This window comes from Amblyraja radiata, unplaced genomic scaffold (genome assembly GCF_010909765.2).
Source record: "Amblyraja radiata isolate CabotCenter1 unplaced genomic scaffold, sAmbRad1.1.pri S45, whole genome shotgun sequence".
In the NCBI taxonomy this organism is placed as follows: domain Eukaryota; kingdom Metazoa; phylum Chordata; class Chondrichthyes; order Rajiformes; family Rajidae; genus Amblyraja; species Amblyraja radiata.
In genome coordinates this window covers 2098414-2106942 of record NW_022630151.1, presented here as the reverse complement: position 1 = coordinate 2106942, position 8529 = coordinate 2098414, and the positions used below count along the sequence as shown (strand labels likewise).

General features: G+C 48.0%; 1 long non-coding RNA gene across 1 annotated transcript; it reads left to right on the top strand.

The window, feature by feature from the left end:
- The first annotated feature begins 2561 nt into the window (after window positions 1-2561).
- LOC116969459 lies at window positions 2562-7073 on the top strand. The gene is made up of 3 exons (XR_004410764.1): window positions 2562-2644; window positions 4009-4016; window positions 7063-7073. It is a non-coding gene; the product is annotated as an uncharacterized LOC116969459 (long non-coding RNA).
- The last annotated feature ends 1456 nt before the right edge of the window (window positions 7074-8529 follow it).

Here is an 8529-nt window from a genome sequence, read left to right as displayed (position 1 = left end):
GGTGGGCCGAAGGGCCTGTTTCCGCTCTATATCGCTAAAGTTTAAATCAGCTTGTCTTAACTCATCTCTTTCCCTTCCCCACCAAACACTTTGTTAAACATAAAGATTGATAACCTGAGGTATAAAACATATAACAGCACAACAGAGGAACCGTCCCTTTGGCCCACAGTGCCTGTGCTAAACGTGACACCACTGCCAACTCTTATCTGTCTGCTCATTATCATTATCCCTCCATTCCTTGCCTATCCAAAAACTTGTTAAATGCCACTGTTGTATCTGCCTCCAACAGCCCTGGCAACACACCCAAGGTGCACTCTAACCTCTTATAACTTGCTCCACACTCTTTAAACTTTGCCCCACTCTCGTTAAAGCTATGCCCTCTAGTATTCCATCTCAGTCCTGGGAAAAAGGGGCGGGCACGGTGGCGCAGCGGTAGAGTTCCTTGCTTACACTGCTTGCAGTGCCAGAGACCCGGGTTCGATCCTGACTACGGGTGCTGTCAGTACAGATTTGTACATTTTCCCCTTGACCCGCGTGGGTTTTTTTCCGAGATCTTCATTTTTCTCCCACAATCCAAAGACATGTAGGTTTCAGATTCAGAATCAATCTTTATTGTCATTGTGCAGTATGCAGTACAGAGAGAGCGAAATGCAGTTAGCATCTCACCCAGATGAGCGAACATAGATTAATGGAACAGCAAGATATATAGACGTACATACCATTTTTGGATAGTGCAATATTTCTGAGGGTAGGAGTGTCCGGGATGGGTGACTGTCAATCACCAAGGTACAGAGTTAAGTTGTGTAACAGCCGCAGGGGAGAAGTTGTTGCTGAACCTGCTGATCCGGCAACGGATAGACCTGTAGCGTCTCCCGGATGGGAGGAGGGTAACAGTCTGTGGCTGGGGTGAGAGCAGTCCTTGATGATGCTGAGCGCCCTTCGCAGACATCGCTTGCTTTGGACAGACTCAACGGAGGGGAGTGAGGAACCGGTGATGCGTTGGGCAGTTTTCACCACCCTCTGTAGTGCTTTCCGGTCGGAGACAGTTGCCATACCATACTGTGATACAGTTGGTAAGGATGCTCTCGATGGTGCAGCGGTAGAAGTTAATCAGAATCTGAGCAGACAGATGGACCTTCTTTAGTCTCCTCAGGAAGAAGAGACGCTGGTGAGCCTTCTTGACCAGTGTTGAGGTATTGTGGGTCCAAGAGAGGTCATCAGAGATGTTGACCCCCAGAAACCTGAAGCTGGAAACACGTTCCACCTCCGTCCCGTTGATGTGGATGGGGGTGTGCGTTCCACCCCTAGACTTTCTGTAGTCCACAATGAGCTCCTTGGTCTTCTTGTAGTCACAGGCCAGTTTGTTGTCAGCGCACCATGCTGCTAGGAGCTGGACATCCTCCCTATATGCCAACTCATTGTTGCTGATGAGCTCAATCACCGTTTTATCATCTGCATACTTGATGATGGTGTTAGTACCATATACAGGTGTGCAGTCGTAGGTGAAGAGAGTGTAGAGGAGGGGGCTCAGCACACAGCCCTGTGGAACGCCGGTGTTCAGGGTGAGGGTTGATGAGGTGTGCTTGTCTAACCTAACATACTGGGGTCTGTTGGTTAGAAAGTCCAGTATCCAGTTGCAGAGGGAGGGGTCGATGCCCAGGTCGCTGAGTTTGGTGATCAGTTTTGAGGGGATACTGATGTTAAATGCTGAGATGAACAGCATTCTCACGTAGGTGTCTCTGTTGTCGAGGTGGGAGAGGGCGGAGTGAAGTGCCGTTGAGATGGCATCCTCCGTACTACTGTTCTTGCGGTAGGCAAACTGATAGGGGTCCAGTGTGGGAGGTTGGCAGCCTTTGAGGTGTGCCAGGACCAGCCTCTCGAAGCACTTGGTGATGATGGGAGTAAGTGCAACTGGGCAGAGCATTGAGTATAGAAGCTGGGATGTAATGTTAAAATTGTACAAGGCATTGGTGAGACCAAATCTGGAGTATGGTGTACAATTTTGGTCGCCCAATTATAGGAAGGATGTCAACAAAATAGAGAGAGTACAGAAGAGATTTACTAGAATGTTGCCTGGGTTTCAACAACTAAGTTACAGAGATAGGTTGAATAAGTTAGGTCTTTATTCTCTGGAGCGCAGAAGGTTAAGGGGGGACTTGATAGAGGTCTTTAAAATGATGAGAGGGATAGACAGAGTTGATGTGGACAAGCTTTTCCCTTTGAGAATAGGGAAGATTCAAACAAGAGGACATGACTTCAGAATTAAGGGACAGAAGTTTAGGGGTAACATGAGGAGGAACTTCTTTACTCAGAGAGTGGTAGCGGTGTGGAATGAGCTTCCAGTGGAAGTGGTGGCGGCAGGTTCGTTGGTATCATTTAAAAATAAATTGGATAGGCATATGGATGAGAAGGGAATGGAGGGTTATGGTATGAGTGCAGGCAGGTGGGACTAAGGGAAAAAAGTTGTTCGGCACGGTCTTGTAGGGCCGAGGTGGCCTGTTTCCGTGCTGTAATTGTTATATGGTTATATGGTTAGAAGTCGTCGAGGCTCGCCGCAGTGTAGTGTTTTGGCACCGGCACGGTGGAGGTGGTTTTAAAGCACGTGGGGACCACTGCTTGGGCATGTGACAGGTTGAATATGTCAGTCTAGATAGTAGGTTAATTTGGTATGTATGTAAATTGTCCCTAGTGTGCGTGGGGTAGTTTAATGCACGGGTATCGCTGGTTGACGTGGACGCGGTGGGCTGAAGGGCCTGATTCTGTGCTGTATCTCTAAACTAAACTAAGAAAAGTTCTGACTGTCTAGTTAAAGATATGAATACATGGGCTCACTGGTGTGGGGGCTATAGAAAGAATCTTGTACTTTGCTGACTTTCACAAGCAATGTTAAACTGAGACCAATGAGGTAACGGCAATAGTTTGTTTTAGGGAGATGGCGTGCAAATAGGCCCTTCTGCCCACCGAGTCCACACCAACCAACGATCACCTGTACACTAGTCCTATATCCTTCACACTAGGGGCAATTTACAGACGTCAATTAACCTACACACCGGCACATCTCTAGAATGTGGGAGGAAACCAGAGCACCCGAAGGAACCCCACGCGGGTCACAGGGAGAACGTACAAACTACAAGCACACGTAGTCAGGATCGAACCCGGGTCTCTGGCACTGTAAGGCAACAACTCTTAGTCTATCGCTGCACCACCATGCTGATCAATTCACTTGATGCTAAGGAAGTTGTATGTCAGCCCTCTGCAAACTTTAAAACCCAATGAGATGTTCCTTCTCCATTTGGCACATCAAGTCCGCTCCGTCATTCAATCATATTTGGATTGGCATGGCTTAGAACATCAGAACAACTCTCTGCCACAGCCACTGATTTCTCAGGGACTACAAAGGGAAAATGTACTCCAGTAATCCCTCTGTGTGCTTTATATCTCTCTGATAAGGTGTTCAGATTTGTCAAAGATTGAATTGCATTCCAACAATGGAGTCTTTAGGTTTATAGAGTTCAGTGTGAAAATGATAAAGCAGAATTATTTTCATGCCAGGAAGAAACTACACACACTTTGCCTATAGACAACTCTCATTTGGCAAATGTCAAAAATATTCAGCTGCTTTTTAAGTATTTTTCCCCAACATGGCAGTGTGGCTCAGCGGTAGAGATGCTGCCTCACAGCGCCGGAGACCCAGGTGCTGTCCGTACAGAGTTTGTCCGTTCTCCCCGTGACCCGCGTGGGTTTTCTATGGGTGCTCCGGTTTCCTCCCACACTCAAATGACGTGCAGGTTTGTAGGTTAATTGGCTTTGGTAAAAGTCCCCAGTGTGTAGGATAGTGCGGGTGTAGAGGTGAATACTGGTCGGCGTGGACTCGGTGGGCCAAAGGGCCCGTTGCCACACTGTATCTCGAAATGGAAACAATTGATTGTGCTGGAGTAACTCAGCGGGTTGAGCAGCATTTCTGGAGAACATGAGTGGGTGACGTTTTGGTTCAGGACCCACCTTCAGGACCAGACGTCAATGAGTACTGGACTCACCATGACGTAGAAACATAGACAATAAGTGCAGGAGTAGGCCATTCGGCACTTTGAGCCAGCACCGCCTTTCAATATGATTGTGGCTAATCATCCAAAAGTAGCACAGCCAGCGGTCTTCTCTTCGATCCAATAGTTCCTCATTCTTCTAAGTCAACAATTTTCCGATTTCCTTCCCTGTGTGGTTTCCATTTCCAGACAACAACAGTGTCATTCTCAGCATTGTCCGGTCCGTTTAACACAATGACGACTCTATTATCCAAGAAATACATTCCATTTCTGTTTTCTGTTGCGAATACGAACAATGAAGAATTAACATTTAAAACACATTTTCCCCACCCACCCCAAATCCGTAATCATTAATTTTGTACAGAATTTAATTCCAAACCCCAGCGAGGAAGTCACGGTTTGTGAAGAGATGTGTGTGTGTGGAATAACCTGGCCTGATTGATGCAGGGATATTTCATCACATGAGAGAAGTGAGTGAGTGAGTGGGAGGGAGGGATGACGGGAGGGAAGGAGACGGAGGTGGGGATAGGGGGTTGTGTTGGGATTAGTGGAGGAACTACACCTGGTTTTGAAGGGACTTTGTGGGATCGTGAAGTGAGGCATTGCGTATGGTTCTCGGGCTGCGACTGGATCGATAAGTCGAGGGCAGTTCCACCCACATGGATTGTGGTGAGGAGATGTTGGGGAGGATAGTGTGGACCACCGTGTCAAAGGCTGCAGAGGCTGAGCGGGATGAGGAGGGAGAGTTTAACTCTGCAACAAGTTCACAGGAGGCCATTTCTGACTTTTATAAGGTCCGTGTCGGTGCAGGAGAAGGAGAGAGAGTTGATGGGATAGGCTCAAAAATGGAGGTCCAGCAAGGATGGTGTGGATTTGTGAGGCAGCAACACATTCAGGGATGTGGAGAGGAAAGTGAGATTGACAATTGGGTGCGGGTTTAAACGGACAATGATACAATACAATACAATACAATTCAATTTATTGTCATTTGGACCCCTTGAGGTCCAAACGAAATGCCGTTTCTGCAGCCATACATTACAAACAAATAGACCCAAGACACAACATATTTTACATAAACATCCATCACATTGCTGTGATGGAAGGCCAAAAAAACCTTTCCCTCCACTGCACTCCCCCCCCCCCCCCCCCCCCGATGTCAGAGTCAAAGTCAAAGCCCCCGGCGGGCGATGGCGAATTGTCCCGTGGCCATTTAAGCCACGCCGGGTGATGCAAGCCGCACACCGGGTTCTTGATGTTAGAGCACCCGGCGTGCGCTCGCAAACTCCCGCGGCCATTCCAAGCCGCGCGGGGCGGTGCTGTAAGGCCCCGCTCCAGGAGCTCTTCAACCCCGCAACTCAGGCAGGAGAAGCCGCCGTTGCGGAAGCCCTGAAAAGCGGTCTCCCTCCAGGGACCCGCGGGCTCCCGGTGCCGCCCGCCAAGCCCGCAGTTGCAGCCACCGAATCTCCGGGGGTCGGGCCGCAGCAGCGTCGACCACAGCTCCACCCGCTCTGGACTCGGCCAGCTCCGCGACGGTGAGGTGAGTAGCGGCACCACAGTCCCCGGTCTTCCTGTTGGAGGCCGCTCCTCGTTGCAGCCCCAACGACAACGGAGACCCGACAAAGAAAAGGTCGGGTCTCCCGTGCAGGGAAAGATTTAAAAGTTACCCCCAACCCCCCCACACCACCCCCAACCCCCCCACACACATACCCCAACAAAAATAACAAAAACTACATTAAAACATAGACATCAAATAATAAAACGCAGACGGACTGCAGAGGCCGCTGCAGATGAGAGTCGCGCCGCCTACCGGAGAATAATTAATGCAAGGTGATTGTGACCGGAGAAGAGAAAGGTCAAAGGTCAAAGGTCAAAAACTTTATTTGCCATTTGTGCTTACACACATAGGAACTCTTGTGCGGCTATTCAGAGAGTCAAGTCAAGTCAAGTTAAAAATTAATATTAAAAATTAAAAAAATTAAAAAGACACAGACACATAATCCATAAAAAACACATACCACTCCAGAAATTAAAAAAAAGAAAATGCCTAAAACCCTGTACAAAGGGGAAAGTGAGAGCATTGTAACTTGCACAAACCCTATATCAGGACATCAGTTCATTTTGTTTTGTTTTGGCCAAGAGTCTCACTGTTGCAGGGAAGAAGCTCTTAAAAAAGCGTGTTCTATTTGTGGCGATACTGTCCGCTCGTCTGTGCCTGAGGTTGTATGTGCAGTTTTTGTGTTTGAGCAGGGAGTGAGCTGGATGTAGTGTGTCTCTGATGATTCTCTCTGCTCTTTTTTGACAGCGCTGTGTGTAGATTGTGTCCATGGAGGGGAGTTCAGTTCTGATGATCCTCTCTGCAGTCTTTATGACTCTTTGCAGAGCCTTCCTCTCTGTCTGTGTGGTGTTTCCATACCACACCGCGATGCCTGTGGTGAGGATGCTCTCGATCAGTCCATTGTAGACCTGGGTGAGAGGGCGACAGTGCAGACCAGCTTTTCTGAGCAGCCTGATGAAGTACAGTCTCTGCTGGGCTTTTTTCACTGTGGCTGCAGTGTTCAAAGTCCAGTTCAGATCTGATGTTACTTGTAATGCCAGGTATCTGTAACTCAGCCCTCTCTACCACAGTCCCCTTGATGATGAGGGGCTGCAGGGGGGGGGGTGGATTTTTTCTGAAGTCCATTATTATTTCTCTTGTCTTGTCTGTGTTGAGGCTTAGGTCGTTCACCTCACCATAGGCAAGAATGTCGTTCACCAGACTCCTGTAGCCCGACTCGTCCCCCCCCTTAATGAGGCCCAGGATGGTGGTATGATCCGCATACTTAATAATGATGGTATTTTCCTGGGTGGAGACACAGTCGCGTGTGTACAGGGTGAAAAGTTTGGGACTGAGACAGCAGCCTTGTGGTGATCCTGTGCTGACGGTGAGCTCTGCAGACACCCTCCTTCCCATCCTCACCACCTGTGGTCTTTCAGTCAGGAAATCCAAGATCCAGTTGCAGGTGGAAATCGGGACGCCGAGGTCTGTCAGCTTCTCAGTCAGAGTAAGTCGTTTTTCAGAAAGTACTTACTCTGTGTGGAAACTGGTCGAAGCAGGAAAACAAAGAAACCCAACATCAAACCTGCAGGCAAACTGTTGCAGAGAAACCTCGGCCTCATTCTGTACATTCTCTGTTTGGAAACAAGGTGCAGTTTTAGACTAAGGATCAGTAAATTGGTAGTTGGCAAATGTTGTATTGAGTACAGCCAGTTTGAAACTCCTAACCCTGGGGCATTTTAGGATTGGCCACACACAATTACACGGGGAAAATACATTCGCTTGGTGGACTCTGCTGCTCTAATATTGTCACTTCAGTAATCTGGGATTTAACCACCATATTCAACCGCTATTGTCCCAAATCATTCATCTGTACTCCGCCTTTTTAATGTTTGACTCAATTACCTCCGACCACTTGTAAAATGTTCTGAACTAAATCAGACCTCGCAAGTGAGTTAATGAACAGAGAAGGCAACACAATGGCAAGGGACATTCAATATTCTCAAACGGTCCCAGGACGTTGCCGGCGTAACGGGAACAAAAGTATTCAATTTAGATTGACTAGGAAACAGAGATGAGGAAATACTTTTTCTCACAGAGAGTTGTGAGTATGTGGAATTCTCTGCCTCAGAGGGCGGTGGAGGCAGGCCCTCTGGATGCTTTCAAGAGAGAGCTAGATAGGGCTCTTAAAGATAGCGGAGTCAGGGGATATGGGGAGAAGGCAGGAAAGGGGAACTGATTGGGGATGATCAGCCATGATCACATTGAATGGCGGTGCTGGCTGGAAGGGCCGAATGGCCTCTACCTGCCCCTGTTATCTATTGTCTATTGACACCAGTAGGAAAATGGCATATGCTGGTCATTTGCTGTGGGAAATAAAGGAAGCAAAACGAAATTCATAAAGTTTGTATGTCCTTGTCAAATCTAAAGTGGAACAACTGATTGAATGAGTGATAAATCACAGTTTACAGGACATCCAACATTGTTCAGTTTGTGGATACCTGTTAAACCAATCTTTGACGTGAAGTGAGACTGCAGTGAGGTCACCTACCTTGTGAGAAGAGACTGATGGTGAACGAGTAGAGAGACTGAGTGACAAAGCTCCAAGCACGGCGCCACACTGAGATTCACAGTCTCACACAGTTTCTTTGGAAGGGCAAACACCCTTCCTCTTTCTATCCAGCTCAGGATACACACACAATTTGTGTTGATAATGTTTGCGTCAGATTAAAATCATATTTTTAGGAGGTCCAGAACCTGGCAGCCTGGTGTACCAACAATAACCTCGTCCTCAACTCCAAGCAGACGAAGGAAATCATCGTTGACTTCAAGAAGACCAGAGGTGGCAGACATACCCCCATCCACATAAACGGGACTGAGGTGTAGCGCGTCTCCAACTACAAATTCCTCGGAGTACACATCTCAGAGGATCTGTCCTGGTCCCTCAATACC